Source organism: Petaurus breviceps, unplaced genomic scaffold (genome assembly GCF_028583685.1).
Source record: "Petaurus breviceps papuanus isolate PSGF00001 unplaced genomic scaffold, PetGlider_PUasm1.0 90845, whole genome shotgun sequence".
Lineage (NCBI taxonomy): Eukaryota > Metazoa > Chordata > Mammalia > Diprotodontia > Petauridae > Petaurus > Petaurus breviceps.
Genome location: NW_027187359.1, coordinates 2,482,819 through 2,502,353, shown reverse-complemented (window position 1 = coordinate 2,502,353; position 19,535 = coordinate 2,482,819). Strand labels below are relative to the sequence as shown.

Sequence of the window (19,535 nt, the reverse complement as noted above, 5' to 3'; positions counted from 1 at the left end):
CCCCGCTTCGCCTCCCACCAGCGCAGCCTACTATGAACGCCCGGCCTAGGGCCCGGTTCGGGTCGCGTAGCCAATCACCGTTCCGACCTGGCTGAATGACGGGTTAGAGTCACTTAGTCGGGAAAGAGGCGGGACCACTGGGTGACAGCAAGCCAATCGCATTGGGTTTTCGGAAGAGGGCGTTGCCCTTTCATGGTAGATTGCGCGGCGCCGGGGATGATGTCATGGCTCAGATCTTAAAGCGAACCAAAGCTATCCCTGGTTCCAGAGAGGGGGTACGGGTCTGTGGGTCGCCCAGGATGGTGTTGTCTGAATCCTTCTAGCCTCAGGTGCCATGCCTCGCTTCACGGCGAAAAAGCAGCTGATCGCTTTTTACCGATAAAGAAGGAAACTGAATAAGGAAAAAAAAACTTAGGAAAGATCTGAGCAGCAACTCCTCTCCAATCACTGCCATCCTCAGGTTTCCTGCCTGCTGTGCCGACGGGATGTAGTGACGGGGTAAGAGCCGCTGGTTGTAGATCCAGAGGACCTGGAGTTCAGCCTTAGACCTGCTACTTAGCAAGCAATTTAGTATACTTGAGCAAGCAACTGTAAGCTTTGTGTGCAGGCACACTCTATGGACTTACTTTCTCATCTGTGTAAAAAGAGGGGAGGGACTAAGATGACCCTAAAGCCCCTTCTTGCTCTAGTTTCCCAAGGAATATTCCAGCTATTTTTGCTCTCAGAATTCCTTCCTTCTGTGATGACCTTTGGCAGGACTTTGGTCTCTGAAAGGCTGAGACCACTGGGAGGAAATGTGAAGCCCTAGGACAGTACCACTGGCTTGAGGTGTCATGAGAAGGAGTTGACCATTATTAACCAAAAAGTAGTTATTAGAACAGTTTGGCAGAAACTAGGTATAAACCCACAGCTCACACCATATATCAAGATAAATTCCAAATGGTTAATAATAATAGATAACATTTATATACTGCTTTAATGTTTGCAAAGTGCTTTACAATTATTATTTCATTATCACAACAATCCTGTGAAGTAGGTGCTATTGTTTTCCACATTTTACAGATGAGGAAACCCAGACTTGCCCAAAGTCACGAAGCTAGTAAGTGTTTGAGGCTGGATTTGAATTTCATTCTTGTTGGCTTCAAGTTCAGCATTCTATTCATTATGCTACATAGCTTCCTCTTGATATATATATATATATATATATATATATATATACATACATATATATATATGGGGGAATATACATAAAAGGATGATGTTTATGACATAAACAGATGAGAACAAAAAAACAGTTACTTTTACTTATAGATAGTAGAAAAGTTTATGACCAAAGTTTAGAGAGGATCACACAAGATGAAATGGACAGTTTTGATTTCATGGAAGTTTTTGCATAAACATAAGGAATACAGCTAAAATTAGAAAATCTTTGTGGAGAGTTTCTCTGATAAACTCTCATTTCCAAGATATTTAAAGAATGGATTCACATTTCTAGATTAAGAGCCATCCCTCAAATGATAAATGATCAAAGAATATGAACAGGCTGTCCTCAAGGGAAGAAATCCAAGCTATCAATAGCCATGTGTGAAAAAAAAAATGCTCCAAATCACTGATAATGATAAAAATGCAAACTAAAGCAGCTCTCAGGTTCCATCTTACACCCATCAGATTGTCAAAGTTTGCAAAAAAAAAAAAAGAAAAAATGACAAATGGTGAAGGGACTTCAAGAGAGCAGGCACATTAATTCATGGTTTTTAGAGCTACAAATTGGTCTGGCTATGCTGAAATGCAATTTGGAGCTATGTCAAAGAGTCACTAAACTGTATCCCTTTGACCCAACAAGGCTTTACTATTAGGTCTATTCCCTCAAAGAGATCAAAGAAAGAGTAAAATGACCTACATATTTATAGCAGCTCTTTTTGGAGCAGGAAAGAACTGGAAACTAAGGTCATGCCCATCAATTGGAGAATAGGAGAATAAATTATGATATGTAGATGTAATAGAATACTATTGTGCCATAAAAAAAGATGAAAGGAATAGTTTCAGTGAAACTTGGGAAGATTTGTGTGAAGTAAAAATACAGAGAATAATTTATACAATAATAACACTGTAAAAATAAACAACTTTGGAAGATTTAAGAACTCTGATCAGCTCAGTGACTAACCACAGTTCCAGAGGACCAAAGATGAAGCATACTATTCAAAAATCCTTTTGAAGGAGAGGGATATATTCAGGGTACAGAATGAGACGTATAATTTTGGGACATGACCTATGTGGGAATTCATTTTTCTTAGCTACACATATGTGTCACAAGGGTTTTTTTTATCTATTTGTTTGTTTTTTGATGGTGGGTAGCAAAAGAGAAAATTAACTTTTCTTAATTGAAAAAATGTAATTTAAAAAGAATTCATTATTAATATTTAGAGCTGGAAGGGACCTTCGAGACCATTTGGAGCAATCCTCTGATTTAACATACTGAGACACGGAGACCCCCAGAGGTGAAGTACATTGCCCACAGTTGCCAAGCTAATTAGTTACAAAGCCAGGATCAAGGAATCATAGGATATAAGAAAGTTCATTTGGTCCAACTTTATAGATGGGGATATGTAGGCTTAGAAAACTGAAGTGATTTACTTAAGGTAACAGTTCTATTCAAGTTGCATTTATTACAGACTTACCATGCATTAGTTTATGAAACTTTATGACATGACATGATGAATACAAAGCCAGCCTTGGAATCAGCAAGATTCAGGTAGAAGTCCTACCACAGACACATCCTAGGCTCTGGGACCCTGGGCTTCCTCTTGACCCAGACTTTCTCATGATTCCCACACCTACATCTGCCTAGACAACCTCTCCACTTGGATGTCCTGCCAACTTTAAAATGAAATGTCTAAAACCTGTCTAATGTTAGAAACTGCTGCTGGACACAGAAAGGTTGCTGGCACTGTGCCCTCTTTAGTCCTGCAGGAAACTGGACTCTGATGAGAGGGGTTAGGGACTTCTCACACTATTGGGCTCATTATAACCTCACTCTGGCACCTCAGGGACAATTTAATCAAAATTTAGGTTTTGGCCCCTATCTAGGGTCTCCCTAAAAGGTAGAGAAGAAAAGTACTCAGTGTAATTATGAATCAGATATGGGACAAGTATTTATTTATTACACACGAAAGAAATGCTAACATAAACCTTTCACAAGCATACATTGGCAAAAAGTCCTAAAACTAGATTTAACAGCGAGATATTTGTAAAGAGCTTAGCACAGAGTCTGACACATAGTAGGCATTATATAAATGCTTATTCCCTCTTTGCCCTGCCCTTTCCTCTTACTGTTATAGTCTCCCAGGAGGTTGAGATTTTAACTTTATCTTAACAAAAAGCACTTTGTGGAATTTCTGAGTAAGCACTGTTATATTTCACCTTAGCTCTTCACTGTTCCCTTGAAGTCCATGCCTACTGGTAAGCTAGGGCAGGGTTTGAGTTTCTCATCTTCTTTGTGATTGTCTTCTCCAATGCAAAAACACCCCTTTGCCATCAATCATACCCTCCTGAGGGAGCTAGGACCTCTAGAACTCAGCAAAGTTATCCCCAAGTGTGGATCCATGCATGTTGAAATTGATGTTTAGTCACCTACTCAGAAAAAGCAGCAAAGGCAACCTGGGGTTTATGCTCAAGGGTCACCTAGTGCCCATGTTTTAGCTGCCATGTATGAACAGTTACATACACCCTGGGTGGAAGAATGGGCACTATGAATTCATGAGAAGTCTAGTGAAGGAGCCCTTTTTGTTACTTAGAAGAAACACCTGGCCGTGTAACCTTGAGCAAGTTACTTAACCCCAATTGCTTAGGGGTGGCCAGGTGGTGCAGTGAGTAAGGGCACCGACCCCAGAGTCGAGATGACCTGGGATTGAATCCGGGCTCAGACACTTAGCACCACACCCAGAAATAACTGGCCTTGTAGCCTTGAGCAAGTTACTTAACCCCAATTGCTTTAAAAAAAAAAAAAAAAGAAGAGTAGAAGAAAGCACCAAGGGCCAATTAACTTTTTTTTTTTTGAGGTCCCCTGAATTATTGACTCTTCCTGCTCAGTAGTCAATAAAGGTTTGGTGTCATCATCTCCAGAGTGCTCATGGGCTTCCCCCAAATCCTACTCCCATTCTACTAAATTCATAATTTCTTTTGGTGGTACCACAGCCTTAATAATATTTTAACTCTTTCTAATATCCATCAGTTACCAAATCCTGTCATTTATATCACCACAATAATAATAGCTGACATTTAGATAGCGTTCACTGTGTGCCAGGCACTGTACTAAATGCTTTACAGTTTTTCTCATTTGATATTCACAATTTGATTCCTGGGAGTTAGGTGCTATTATTATCCCCATTTTACAGATGAAGAAACTGAGGTAGGCAAAGGTAAGTGGCTTGCCCAGGGTCACACAGCTAATAAATATCTGAGGCCAAATTTGAACTCAGGTCTTCCTGACTTTAGACCTAGAGCTCTACTCACTGTGCCACCTAGCTGCCACAAAATATTTTATTTTTAGTTGATCTTCAGTCTTCTCACTGCCTTAGTCAAGGGCCTCAAACTATTGAAAAAACTCCCAAGAGATGTTTTTGCCTTTTTTTCTCCCTCTTCAAACCATCCTTCATACCTGTAGCAGGAGCAATTTCCTAAGGCCCTACCCCACAGTGTCTACTGTTGTTTTTCCTTAAAAGGTATTGAAATCTTCCCTGAGACTTCATTGGCTGAAGGAACCATTTAAAGGCTCATAAGCCATTAACTTAGTTCCCTGGTTCCCTAAGTATAAAAACCATGAAAAGAGTAGTCAGTCAACTGGTTCCTTCCTCAACCTTCTGACTATAGAACATTATGGGCAACACAGTGGCAGAGAAGCAGAACCCAAGCCAATCAATGCTCTATCTTTTCCTGAATATCTTTTCCTTTGCTCTGGCAAGGTCAACCTTTTTTTTCTCAGCTGTTGAATAACCTGTGAGTGTCTAGTTTCAATCCTGAACCTAAGCTACCAACTTTGTGTGAGTCAGACCTGGTCTATTACAATATTCTTGCCAGACTGTTTTTCCTTCTATATGAATCTTATATCATTCCTCTATCCAAATTTAAATTCCTTAGTCTGGATTCAGAGTCCTTCATAGCATATGGTCACCCACCCTTTCCAGGACTATTTCTTACTTATCCCTTCTATATCCTCTCTACTTTTGTCTACTGTGTTTCCCCGATAATAAGACCTATCCCGAAAATAAGCCCTCCCCTTACTGTGTAAGATTCCTCTAAAATAAGCCCTCCCCCAAAAATAAGCACTATTGAGATTGCTACTGTAGTGAAGGTGATCCCCTGCGCTACACGCTACATTACGGTACCCTCTGTATGCACCTCCCCCCCCGGGGTGAAACGCACGCCGCGCTCCAAGCTGCATCCAACCAGAGCTGCAGCAGTGAACGCGTCATCCTGTTCTTTATTGAATTCATTATTGAATAAAGGTACATTTTTTTGTTCACATTTACCTGTTTATTAAAATTGCTGTCAATGTTCATTAAAATAAGCTCTCCCCTGAAAATAAGCCCTCTGGTGTTTTTCTGTCCAAAAAAAATAAGAAGACAGTGTCTTATTATCAGGGGAAACACGGGGTAGTATCATATTTTCATAAGATAATGGGGTAAAGACAAGTCACCTGAACTTTTTAGGTCTCCGTTTCCTCATCTGTTAAATAAGGGGGATTGAACTATACGACCTCCAATTTTCCTTCCAGTTCTATTTCTATGATCTTATTATACTCATGAAATGGAACAAAAGTTGGGCCCAAGATTGAACAAGAAGAAAGCGGCTTGGAATGTCTTTGGGAAGTTGAACTGTACTTTTAAGGAAGCCAAGCTTCTCCTGGAAACAAAGTTCCATCTTTTTAAACAAGATTCTTCAGGTGATGCATATGTTTGTGAGTCACAGAATACCAATGAGCATCCAAAGAACACCATAGTCTGGTCAGAATGCCACAGTCTCCAAAGAATTAAAATTTAGGGTTAAGGGCGGTTAGGTGGCACAATGAGTAAAGCGTCGGCCCTGGAGTCAGGAGGACCTGAGTTCAGTTCCAGCCTCAGATACTTAACACCCACACACAAAAAAACTAGCTGTGTAACCTCAGGCAAGTTAACCCCAATTGCCCTCCAAAAGGCAAAAAAAAAAAAAATTGAGGGTTAAGGGGCAGCTAGGTGGCACAGTGAATAGAGGACTGGCCCTGGAGTCAGGAGTCCCTGAGTTCAAATCCAGTCTTAGACACTTAGCACAAAAATTAGCTGTATGACCTTGGGCAAGTCACTTAACCCCAATTTCCCTCCCCCAAAAAAGGCAAAAAAAATTGAGGGTTACTGGAAGGTCAGTGGAGAGGAATAGGGTGGATAGCTGCCACATATTACTGATAAAAAATTGCACAGGAAAAGCAGCATAAAGCATATCATCAAAGAGTTTTATGACCAGAAAGATTAAGGGATTACAAATAAATAGCTGTATGCTCCATTGGTATTTATACAACATCCAAACACACAAACCCCCAGAATATTTTTTAGACCTCCTATAAATTTAGAAGAGGACACAGACAAGAATCATTCAGGATTAGAGGGCCTACAAAAATATTTTGTAAGTATGGAGTTAAAATTATCTCATCCCATTTTAGCTCTGATATCCTAACTAGGTGAGATCATTCTCAATCAATTAATCAAAAGACCTTAGACAGTACAAAAAGGCCTTCAAGTTATAATGCCTTTGCACAAGAACATATAGACTGAAGAACCTTGGCCATACTCTAAGATCATATATAAATTATTAATTAAGTTGATAAGTGAAGAAATTTCAAAAACTGCTGGAGTGTGAAGCCCTATCTGAACCCCCTAAGAAGGAACCAGCTGTGAAAATTTGACGTTGGTCTTGGTCAAGTCTTTTTTTCCCTGCTCCCCCTTTGGTCAGAGAAGGACTTTGCCAGCCTTGTAGGGTCCAAAAGAGCTTAACCTTTCCATCTTCTCATTGATAGCTATAGCACCAGCTATCTTCCTACTTCCCATCTTCCCACTAATGTTTTAAACAGTGTTCCTGGATCAGCTGGGACAATGTGTCATCAAAAACCAAGGACACACTGGACTAATGGCTTTAAAAATAGCCCAAAGAGACTGTTGAGGTTTAGGAGTGCCAGGACCCAAAAAAAGCAATGTGCAAGTCCTGCCTCAATGAATTCAACCCAAGCTTTCTTTCAGCCAAAACCAAGGTTTATTAGAGCACCAATAGAAGGCACACATGATTCTAAAAATCTACCATATTGGCCAGACTCTTAAGGAATCTAAGCATTTGTGTCACTAATGTAAGCTGACCAGATTGATTCTAAGTGCTTTCATTGAAGCAAGATGGATCTTTTATACAGAAGATTGTGGGAACGGAGAAGGGGTCTAGATGGAATGAAGGGAGTGGTGGTCTAGGGGCAGGTGCAGATGATGATGAAAGAGCAGTTACTTAACTGGGAAGGACAGATTGCCCCAGGTGAATGCCAGGGACCTGAGCCACATGGGAAAGTCCAGGGTCTTTTCCTTTTTGGGGTCCAGATCCCCAAAACATGGTCTTTTCCTTTTGGGGGTTCAGATCCCATCCCCATCAAGACTATACCATGCTTAAGGGGAACTCCTTGAGCACCCCACAAATAGGAGAAAAGGTCTTTTAGCCACTAGTTGCTATTAGTTATCCCTTTGCCCTGAGTGCTCTCCAGGCTTGAGTTCACTCTCCCTGGGACTCTGAATGTACTGGAGGGAGACTGTTTTGTACCAAATGTTCATATTGTACCAACCTAGTACCTACCCCTTTCTTAAAAAGCTGCTTGAGTGGACTAATTCAGCAGTTTCCAACTGATACTTTTTGGGGGAAGATATTGGTCTTCTTAGATCCATCAAAACAAGGAGTTTGGTTTGTTTGTTTGTTTTTTTAACCTTTTTTGTATCCCCAGTGTTAGCACAGTGCCTGCTACATAGTAGGATCTTAATAAATGCTTATTGACTTACTGGTGGGGCCTTGAGTCAATGGCATAAGAGAAAGTCGACCCTAACCTCTCAAGGGTATATCTAAAACCCTGAAGATGTAAGCAGCTTAGCTTTGTGGTGATTATAATTTCCCAGTCTTCAAGAAAGTCACTGAGGCAGAGAGCTCTGAGACAATGGTACTTTATTAAAAGGTCCGTGGTCCCCTCTAATGAAATAGACTTCAGATCTTCCTCATGATCTGAGATGCTCCCTTCTTCCAGGGCCTTATTTTATAAGGCTCAATACCAGATTTGATACTTGAACACAAGTAAGGCTACACAAAATACAGAATTCCATTGTTTGATAGACCTTGCTTCGAGGGACAAAAAAGATGTATCAACTGAAAAATGGCATATCAGCAGGAAGGATCTTGGGTTGAGCGAAGCATAGGTCATCTCCACTGACTAACAGGTTATAAGATGGTGTAACAGCAAGCACCCCGGCATATCCAGGGTGGCTGCCAACACAGGTTCTTAGATCTGCTTTTCTAAAGGAAAGCAACTCAAAATGAGTTAACAATCTTTGCTTCAATCAATCAAACATATCATTTACCTAGTTCAGGGGAAAAAGTCAACACCCTGAACTTCAGAGAATATAGAGGTTATAAGCAGACAAAAAAATACAGAGAAACAAATCAGCAGACAGGCTTCCAACTGTCTTGACCATTACATCCATACTAGTCAGTTACAGAGAGGGAAGCATCAACATTTGGGTTTTCAAAGATGAGGGGCTCTCAATGACTGTCCAGAGCCTTGTCTGGTCAAATCACACAACATTTCTCAAAGTTAGCCCCAAATCAAAGTCTCACATCAGGGTTTATATAGCCTGCTCCTGGCTCAGAGAATGTCACAACCCTCTTGACCCACTGCCCAATCACAGAGCACCAAGGTGTGGGCATTTCTTTTTTTTTTTTTAATTAATTCTTTAATTTATTAATTTGTTTGTTTCCTTTTAGTTTACAGGATTCAATTCCACAATTCCTTGAATTTCACATTTTGTCCCCCTCCCTCCCCTCCCCCCCCATGGCGTCTTATAATCAAGTATAGGATCTGTAGATACTTTCACATTATACAATGGTCAGGTTATAAGGATGGATTGTACCAGCTGGGATGAAAAATGGTATAGAGGACATAAAATCAAATAAGAGAACGAAAAAGATCAGGTATTTTGCTTCCACCTGGATATAAATTTAGTTCTTTCTAGTTCTTTCTCTGGATGCACGTTTTTCTCTCCATCATGCGTCTTTTGGGATTGACTTATATCCCTGCATTGTTGAGAAGAGTCCAGTCTATCAAAGTTGGTCATCACACATACGTTGTGTCTGTAATTGTGTACAAATTCCTCCTGGTTCTACTCTTCTCACTCAGCATCAGTTCTTTTAAGCCTCTCCAGGTAAATATGAAGACCACCTGCTCCCCATTTCTTATAGCGCAATAATATTCCATAACATGCATATACCACAACTTGTTCAGCTATTCCCCAATTGATGGACATCCCCTCAATTTCCAATTCTTTGCCACAACAAAAAGAGCTGCTATAAACATTTTTGTACATATGGGTCTTTCTCCCATTTCTATGATCTCTTTGGGATATAACCCTAGGAGTGGTATTGCTGGATCAAAGGGTATGAAAGTATTTATAGCCCTTTGGGCATAGTTCCAGATTGCTCTCCAGAAAGGCTGGATCAGTTCACAGCTCCACCAACAATGCATTAGTGTTCCAGTTTGCGGTGTGGGCATTTCTGAAAACCAAGTCTCCTGCCAAAGGCTCCAGGTGCACTTAAGCCTATCAAAGGGCCTAGGGGCAGGAAAGATCTTAAATTCCCATTCCCATAACAGTCACCTGGTCATGTTTGGCAAGAGAGAGTATACCAGAGGTTCCAAAATAATTTGGGGGACTTTCCATGTCCAGAGTCATCTCTGCCACACTGGGCATGGTCACCATAACAAGGAAAAACAAGACTTTTTCATTCCATGATATAGAGAGCATTTTTGTTCAGATATAGATTGGACCAGATGACCTCTGAGGTCCCTTCCAGCTCTGAGAAGCAGTGATTCATAGGGGCTTTAAAACCTGAATGTTTCTAGTAGTATTGGAAGAAAATGCAGATTTTATGGCATTTAGGGCTGTCCTATGCAGCTGGAAAGGCCCCTTGGGGATTTCTCTGGCCCTTTTCATTAGGTGTCTGGGAACTAGGGCCTTGATTTCTATTCCTGTCTTGGCCCTTGATCTCTTCTGATTTTGGAGAGTTTCTGTATCTCTTTGCTTCAATGAATCCCATGTATAAAGAATCAGGTGGTTACTCTGGTCCTAGACATTGACTGTGATGATCCCAAAGTGGAGATTTCTTGACTTCAGCCTTTTTCTGAATCAAGGAACCATCAATTCCCATTTCTTCAGTGCTAGAGGAAACACAACACAGTTTCCTTGAACGATACTTGGAGTCAGGAAGACTAGGTTCAAGTCTGCCTCTGCCACATACTGGCTGGTGAAAAGAGCCCCAGATTTGTAGTTGATGATCTCTTCTTTCTTTCCTACTTATAGCTGTATGATCATGGATGAATCACATCCATTCTCTGTGCTTCTGTTCCCCTACATGTAAAATGAGGATTTTTACTGGAAAAATCCTAACCCTTCCAGATCTAACATTCAGTGAATAACAATTGAGATGTGAGGATACATGATAGAATGCATCCTTCCCCGGAAGCTAGCTTCCCCAGGAGGCTAAGCCAACCTCTTGGCTATTGGCTCTCACCTCTGGGTCCTCTTTGCTATTTTTGCCTGAGTCTTGGGGGCCTACACATAGAGAAAGGATAAATATCACCTCAAGTAATGCTCCCTAAACACAGAATTTCTTTTTTTAATTAATTTTATTGCTGCCTTTTAAAAAACATCACTGGCACCAAACATTCCTCCCACCTCCCAACCCTTCCTTATAACAAAGAAAAACAGTTAAGTAAACAAAATTAATATACTATTAAATCAATTAAACCCCTATTAAGAGGAAGACAACATTTCTTCATCAGTTTTTTGGAATCAAATTTAGTTACTCTCTTCATCTGAATTCTGATTTCTTTTTGTGCTTTCCTTTTCACGAATACACACTTGTACATATATACATATTTGTGTGTATGTTTGTATGATATATATGTATTCTGCTTTCTTCACTCTTCATAAATTCATTCAGGCCTTCCCAAGTGCCTCGAATTCTTCAGTTTGTCACTTTTTAGAACACAAAGATCATCCATTACATTCAATATCCGTTTTTTTTTTTCATCATGACCCTTGCTATGGGCACCTACTCTTGTCTCCAGTTTTTTTTGCTACTCCATAAAGCATGTCTATGGATAGTTTAGCATAGATTGGCCTTTTTTCCTTCTATCTCTGACCTCGATTGATTCTATGCATTCTATGTGGGCGGCTGGGTCACAGTGTCTGAATAGTTTAATTACTTTTCTTGAAAATTTTTAAATTATTGAAATGGTTGGACCAGTTCACAGCTCCACCAATGGTATAGTAGTGTGCCTATCTTCCCACAGTCCATTCAACATTGTCTCTTTGTCTTTCATCATCATTGCCACTTTGACGGGTGTGAAAAGAAACTTGAATTATTTTCAATTGTGTTTCTCTTATTGGTGATTTGCAGCAGTCTTTTATATGGTTATTGGTTCCATTTGTTAGGTATATAGATATAAATATCTCCCCTTTACATATTAGAAAATATTTCTTGATCTTATATCTTTTTATCATTTCTCTACATAGCAAATTTTTTTTCAGATATTTTATTTAACTATTTCCAAAAGCTGTTTTGCTTGTGCAAATGCCTTTTGGTTTTATATAACACAAATTATCTGTTTTACATCTTATGAACACCTCTATCCCTTATTTAGTTAATAATTCTTCTTGTAGCCATAATTATGAAAAATACCGCCTTCCATTCTCCTCTGATTTTTTAAAAATGATATTCATTTTATATTTAGGTCAAGTATCCATTTAGAACTTTTGGAATGTGGTAGAAATGCTGATCTAAGTCTATTTTCTACCAAATAGATTTCCAGTTTTCCTAGTATTTTCCCACACATAACATTTATTTTTAAAATTTAATTAATTTTTTCAATTAAATACACATTCTCTCCTTGCCACCTTTCCCACCCAATTGAAAAAGAAAGAAAAACAAAACCCTTGTAATAAATATGCATAGCCAAACAAAAACTATCTTTTCCATTAGCCATGTCCAAAAAATATGTTTTGCAATCTCCACCTGAGTCCATCACTCCTCTGTCAGGAGACCACTTATATATAACATTTTAAAGGTAACAGCATGGTTCTGGAATAAGAAGTTCTGGGTTCAAACACCACCTCAAATGATAACCTGTTTGACCTTAAGCAAATCACTCAACTTCCTTGGGCCTTGGTTTCCTGGTATATAATCTGTAAAATGGAGGCAGGGTGAGCTCAACAGCCTCTGAAGTCTCTTATAGTTCTAGATCTTATGATTTCCATCCATGTCTTTGCCCAGGATATGCCTGTTACACATGTTCTCTTCACTGCTGCCTCGTAGAATTCCCAACTCCTTTCCAGCCTCAATTTAAGTGCCAATTCTATTTGAGACCTTTCTTGATTATTTGTGCCCTCCCACACACCCCTGTCCCCAGTACGGTGCCTGGCATATTGTTGTTGGTCAGTCATTTTTTCAGTTGTGTCTGACTCTTCGTGACCCCATTTGAGTTTTTTTTGGGGGGGGCAAAGATACTAGAGTAGTTTGCCATTTCCTTCTCCATCTTATTTTACAGATGAGGAAACTGAGGCAAACAGGGTTAAGTGACTTGCCTACTGTCACACAGCTAGTTAAGTGTATGAGGCTAGATTTGAACTCAGGAAGAGGAATCTTCCTGACTCCAGACCTGACACTCTATCCAATGTGTCACCTAGCTGCCTCTGCCTGGGATACAGCAGGCATTTAATAAATACTTGTTGAACTGAAGAGAAACACAGATTTTCTGAAAGGAACAATTTGAATCTGAGTTCCAGTTTTGAATCCAGAACTCATCTGTCTTTTTAGTACAGAGGCCCTGAATGATACTACACAATAGCTCTTTCTTTGTCTCTTTTCTTTAATGCAGCAAGAAGATCCTAAGAAGTCCAAATTCAAAGTCTCTTGTCTGAGAACATGAGCAGGGGAAACCCTTTGTAGAGGAAAATAAGGAAAATTAGCATCGTGGACACCAGAGGTCGCTGTGGTCAAAGATCAGTGATTTTGCATTCTCAGCCCTGAGATAACTGGTTTCCAGGATGATGTGTATGTATTCCTTCCCAACTACCTCCAATGGAGAAGTTTTGCAGCAATACAAAAACTATCAAGGAAAGGCATGTTCATATATTACCTAAATTGCTGGTGTTTGATGCAAACCCATTCTGGCAATGGGATAGACCTCTGCTAGAACTGGAATAGGCTTGGCAGTATAAGAATTGTCTTGGAACTTGAGCAAATTCTGCACTTAAAATATCTACTTGTGTTATGAACAAATTGTCCTCAAAAGAAGAATTACAAACCGTTAAAATCTGCATGAAGGACTGCTCAAAATCTCTACTAATAAGTGAAATGAAAATCAAAACAACTCTGGTGTTTTACCTCATATGCAGAAAATTGGCAAAGATAGCAAAGACTAGAAATAATGTTGGCAGGGTTGTGGGGAGATACATACATTAGTACATTAATGCAAGTGCATCAGTACAAGCAATTCTGAAAGCAGTTTAGAATTATGCAAATAAAGTGGCTAACATGTCCATATTCTTTGGTAAATATTGCATTTCTAGGTATGTACCTTAAGGAGGCCAGTGACAAAAAGACCCCATAGACACCAGAATATGTATAGTAGCACATTTTGTAATAGCAAAGAACTGGAAACACAATAGATACCCATCAAATGAAGAATTTCTAAACAAATTGTGGTTCGAGAATATAATAGAATAGTACTGTGATGAAGAAATGATGAAAATGGAGGATGGGAAGACCTCACATGAACTGATGCAAAGTGAAGTAAGCAGCCAAGAAAACAATATATACAAAAACTACAACAGTGTAACAGGAAATAATAAGATGATCTAAAATGAATGGTACAACATTATAGTGATCAAGTATGGCCTCAAAAAAGAGGGACACAGCTAAGTGGCACAGTGAATAGAACACCAGCCCTGGAGTCAGGAGGACTGGAGTTCAAGTCCGACCTTAGACAGTTGACACACTTACATTGTTCTCATTTCTCTTCCCAATTTTTCCTCCACTTCTCTTATCTGCTTCTTAAGGTCCTCTATGGCCTGTAACCAGCTTGTATTTTCCTTTGAAGCTTTTGGTGCAGGAGTTCTGACTTCAATGTTTTCCTCCTGTTCCATGCCTTGCTCCTTCTTATCCCCAAAATAGAAGTGTAATGTTGGAATCTTCTGTCTGCTTTGTTTCCTTTGCCTGCTCATTTTGCCACTCAATGATTTGACTTTTGGGCTTTTTGCCACAGTAGGACTCTGCCACCAGACAGGGGAGTTTTCGTCCCAAACACTGGGGTTTTCTCAGCTGCCGGAGGTATTAGACGGGTGCCCTCTCTGAGGTCTCCACACGCTCTGGCAAGCTGGACACACACCCCAGGACCTCCACCCTAGACTGCAATCCATATCCAAGCAGGTTAAAGCAAGAGCGATTACCCCTCAGACTGGTGCTTGGTCCCCCTACACTCTGCAGGCCAGGAGCTGAAGCCAACACGTGGCTCTGGCAGGCTGTGCTGGCGTCTCAGCAGTTTCTCGCCCCGGGGGGTAAAAGCCACACACTCCCACTTACTGGGTCCCAAAGTCCAGACTGCACTGGCCTCTCACCTTGTCCTTCGCATCTGTGTGTTGATAAATCTGGAAACGGCCACAGCTGCTGCTGATCTGGAGTCCCTCTGGCAGGCGGCTGGTCAGGCCTGCCCTGGGGCTAAAGCCTTGGCGTGGTGCTGGGCTCAGCTCCCAGAGCGTTGCACTGGCCGATTCCTGCTGGCCTGCCGGGCTGTTCTCAGAGGGAGGTTAGCTTCTCTGTGTCATTTTGTGGGTTCTGCAGCTCCAAAGTTTGTTTAGAGTCCCCTTTTTACATGGATTGGGGAGGGTGGAAGCTGGAGCCGCAGGGAGGGGGGGGGGGTCGTGCTTCTACTCCGCCATCTTGGCTCCGCCCCAGTTGACACACTAGCTGTATTACCTTGGGTATGTCACTTAACCCCAATCGCCTTGCCTTCCCCTTCCAAAAAATAAAAAAAGGACTATGATTTTTTTCTATATCTTGGTTAGTTTTGCTAAACTCATTTTTTCTTCTGGATGGCTCTCTGCCAAAGGGGAGGGAGACTCATCAGGAAATGAAAGTGATGTAAAGCCTAAAGATAGAAGGGGAAAAAGTATTGTAATTGTTTTCTTTGAGATATTCAGGACAATTTGATGTCAGTGATCCAGTTTGCTGGTACTATTACATAGAAAGCCAAACAATTAAGGAAGCCCAGAGCTGAAGCATAGAGGGACTCGTGATAGTCCGGGAGCCCAAATGTGTGTTATGATAGCCCATGCAGCTGCTTTCTCATCTAAGAATAAGACATTTGACGGATTTGTGGAGTTAAGAGCACATTTCTTACCAACACCAGTCATTGTTCACCGATTAAAATTTCACAAACAAGTCAATAGTCAGGTAAAAAGCAATGCTTCTTAGAGTACTAAGCTATGCTTGCTGTCTCCAATTTTGGAAAGATTTTGGGTGACCTGTTTCTGGATTGCCTCATCAGCGGAGCTTTCAATGAATCCCTCCGACTTGACTGAACCAATTAAAAAATATGGGATTAAAAAGCTTAACAATAAAAGTGTATGTGCATATGCATCATTGGTAATTTGTCCATAATTAACAGTATTATCTCCCTCTGATACTTTTAAGTATACATACACACGTATGATAATACTAATGCATTTCTAAAATATTTTGTGGTTTCTTAAGCACTTTCTCCTCAACAATCCTGTGAGGCAGGTAATATGAATATTATTATCCCTAATTTATAATTAAGGAAACTAATAACCTGGCAGGTGAAATGATTTGGCACACCAATGTGTCAGAGCTAGGACTTAAATAGTATTCTTACTCTCTCTTTTTCTCTCTTCCTCTTCTCTCTCTTCCTTCTTCCCTCTCTCCCCCTCCCTCTCTTCTACTCTCCCCCTCCGCACCCCATCTGTCTATCTCTGTCTCTGTCTCTGTCATCTTAGAACCTTGAGCATGGAAAGAGGAAGTGGTTTGTACATGGTCACAGAGCCAGTATATATCAGAAATGAGACTTGAACCCAAGCCTTTCTGACACCTTTTCTGACTCCAGTATCTCCTATCCATTATGCCATGATGCCTCTTATAGATTATAAATATGCATTTCATGTAGTTGTAGTCAGAGTTTGTACAGTACTCCTGATTTTAACTTTCACCATTTTATATTTTTTTAGTATCAAATAAATTATTTAGTATCAAATTTTACATGATTCTAATTTTTCTTAATCAGATCTTTGATTTCAGTGGTTTAGGGAACTCTCAGAGACCTCTACCAATTCATAACCACACTTCCTTTGATACTAATACTTTCTCTTTTTTGCTTTTTTGGAGGGCAGTTGGGGTTAAGTGACTTGCCCAAGGTCACATGGCTAGTAAGTGTGTCAAGTGTCTGAGGTCAGATTTGAACTCATGTCCTCCTGACTTCAGGGCTGTTGCTCTATTCACTGCACCACCTAGCTGCCCCTATTAATACACTTAAAGAGTTTCTTGGAGTAGAGAGGTTAAGTGACTTTGCAAAACAAGGTTGCACAGCTGGTATGTGTCAGAGACCAGAGGCCCTCCTAACACTGAGATTGGCTCTCTACCCATTATGCCTCTCTACCTCTCAAATATGCAGTTTTTTATTTGTCATTCTTTAAGCTACTAAATCTTCCTTGTATTAATATGTTACGGTGTATTAAACTATTCCCAAACCTTTGGGTTTTAAAATTGTTTCCAATTTTATAAATATAGCAAGATACATTTTTATACACAGAGTCCTTCTTTGTTACTTCCTTGAAATACTAAATTCCTCCTCTGATCAGAGGTGGCTCTCTCATAAGTTCCCAAAGTGGAGGATACCATCCCCTGGGGACTGTTAGAACGATGGGGGGCGCATAGTAGCCTCAAGTGCAAGTGGGGTTGGGGGGGACACTGAATAAAAACAAGGGGATGGTGGAAGCATAAGGAAAGAAGAGAAGAAAATTTTGAAAAACTGTTTGTAAATGTTTCATCTGTTGTGTAACAGTTAAAGTTGTAGTGATTACATTATTTTCCAAATAAATACACAAAATGAAAGTTATAACTATCAGTGGTCAAGTCCACCAACAGGTCTCAACAAGCAAGTGCTGGCAGGTGCACATTCTGTGCATTGTTGGGAAGGCCAGCACGCATCAGCAGGAATATGTTCTTATAATGACTTGTTTACAATGTGATACTATATGGTTACATGATTTAATTGTGTCATCTAATTTTTCTTGTGTTATCAACAAGAGTAGAAGAGAGGGAGGGGGAGAGAGGGAAGAAGGAAGAGAGAGAAAAGGAAGAGAGAAAAAGAGAGAGTAAGAATACTATCAACATATTTTCTGTGTTATCAACATTTAAATTCAGGAAAAAATCACAAATTAACATAAATTATTAAATTTAAGGCGTGTCCATTTTTAAAAAACTATATTTTTGAAATGATGCAAATATGTGTGTATGTATATGTATGTGTGTGTGTGTGTGTGTGTGTGTGTGTGTGTGTGTGCTTTTTGGAGGGGGAATGCAGGGCAAGTGGGATCAAGTGACTTGCCCAAGGTCACATGGCTAGTACATGTTAAGGCTGGATTGAACTCAGGTCCTTCTGAGTCCAGGGCCGGTACTCTATTCACTGTGCCACCTTGTCACTCTGAAATGATGCAAATTAAAAAAAAATTTTTAAAGGAGGCAATAGGCCAAATAAGTTTGGGAATCTCTGCTCTAGGTTCCCAGAGCCCAACACAAGAGCTCAACCTCTATAACATTCTCCCACGCTGGAAATGGCTCACTCATAAACCTAGACCAGGCTACATATCTGTCATCTGCCATTAGCCTAGCTAAGTGTGAAGGGGCTCACTGCCAGGATGACCACGACATGATGAAGTTTTTGGTTCTAGCAACTTACATCATCTACCAGCTGCCAAAGGGGTTAAATTATGTATTGGTGAAGACTAAAACCATAGACCAAATCATGGTTTGGTTATACAAAAGTTATTTGGTCAAAGGATCAACATATTGAGGAATTGTGAATAAGGCATGAGCAAATGTCCCTATAAGTCCCTCCCTCTGAACTGCTCACAAGAGCTTGGTGTAGTGGAAAGAGAGGCAACTTTAGAGTCAGGAAGATAGTGGTTTGAATCTTGCTTCTGACACATGCTGGTCAAGGCCCTTGACCTCTCACTAGCCCCAGACAATTCTCTAAAACTATAAATTGTAGAAATGTTACTGTTTTGCAATAGTGGACATTTTCCTCATGGGGAGTACTCTAGTGAACTCACAGGTCCAGAATGAACTTGTGTCTTCACAGGTGTCTCAAAGTTGAGTTTCCTAATTTTATTTTATTTTTTTAGTTGAATGGGTATGAGGTGTTGAATGGTCTAAATATGACGTTTATATATTTTTTATTATTATTTGCTTTGGGGAGGGGGGAAGGCAGGGCAATTGGGGTTAAGTGTTAAGTGTCTGAGGTCGGATTTGAACTCAGGTGCTCTATTCACTGCGCCACCTAGCTGCCCCTAAATTTGACAGTCATAATGGCCCTTGTGAGAGAGAAAGTATGAGCATGTGTCAAAGCAATTAATGCAACATCTCTGGACAGAAATGCCATCCATAACACACACACACACACACACACACACACACACAATCTTTTGCCCCAAGAGTCACTGGCACATTAGAGATGCACATGGCCCAGCTGCGGAGGGATACACCAATGCTTTGCATGCACATTCTGCAAGTACGTCACCCAATCTCTGTTCCAACCAAACTGGCCTCCTTTCTGCTCACCATCCACGACGTCCCACTTCTCATCCCCACCTTTGCACGGTCTGTCCACTCTCCAGCTCTTCTTAGGGTCCATATCTTGCTTCCAGGTGTAGATTAGGTGCCACTTCCTGCCCGAGGTCTTTCCTCCTCCCGTTTAACCCTCTCACGATTACTTTTATTGATCTACATGTTTTATATTTACTTATGAAGTCCTGCTCTCTCCCTCCCCACTCCTAGGGGATTGTGTTTCACCTAATGGCAAAAGGAGTGCTCGCCTGGAGCAGCTGTTTAGAGAGCTATTCTTTTGTGTTGGTTTTTTTTTTTTTTAGTATTTTAATTTATTATTTATTTTTAACCTTCCTTTCTTTTTAAACTTTGAC

The 19,535-nt window shown here is 40.4% G+C and overlaps 1 protein-coding gene and 1 long non-coding RNA gene across 3 annotated transcripts in view; one reads left to right on the top strand and one right to left on the bottom strand.

Annotated features, from left to right (window-relative positions):
• PPIA (peptidylprolyl isomerase A) overlaps nucleotides 1-19,535 on the bottom strand; it is a 194,292-nt gene that overhangs the window by 35,624 nt on the left and 139,133 nt on the right. The window lies entirely within an intron of this gene.
• On the top strand, nucleotides 213-14,498 carry LOC138149059 (uncharacterized). The gene is made up of 2 exons (XR_011165232.1): nucleotides 213-498; nucleotides 13,199-14,498. It is a non-coding gene; the product is annotated as an uncharacterized lncRNA (long non-coding RNA).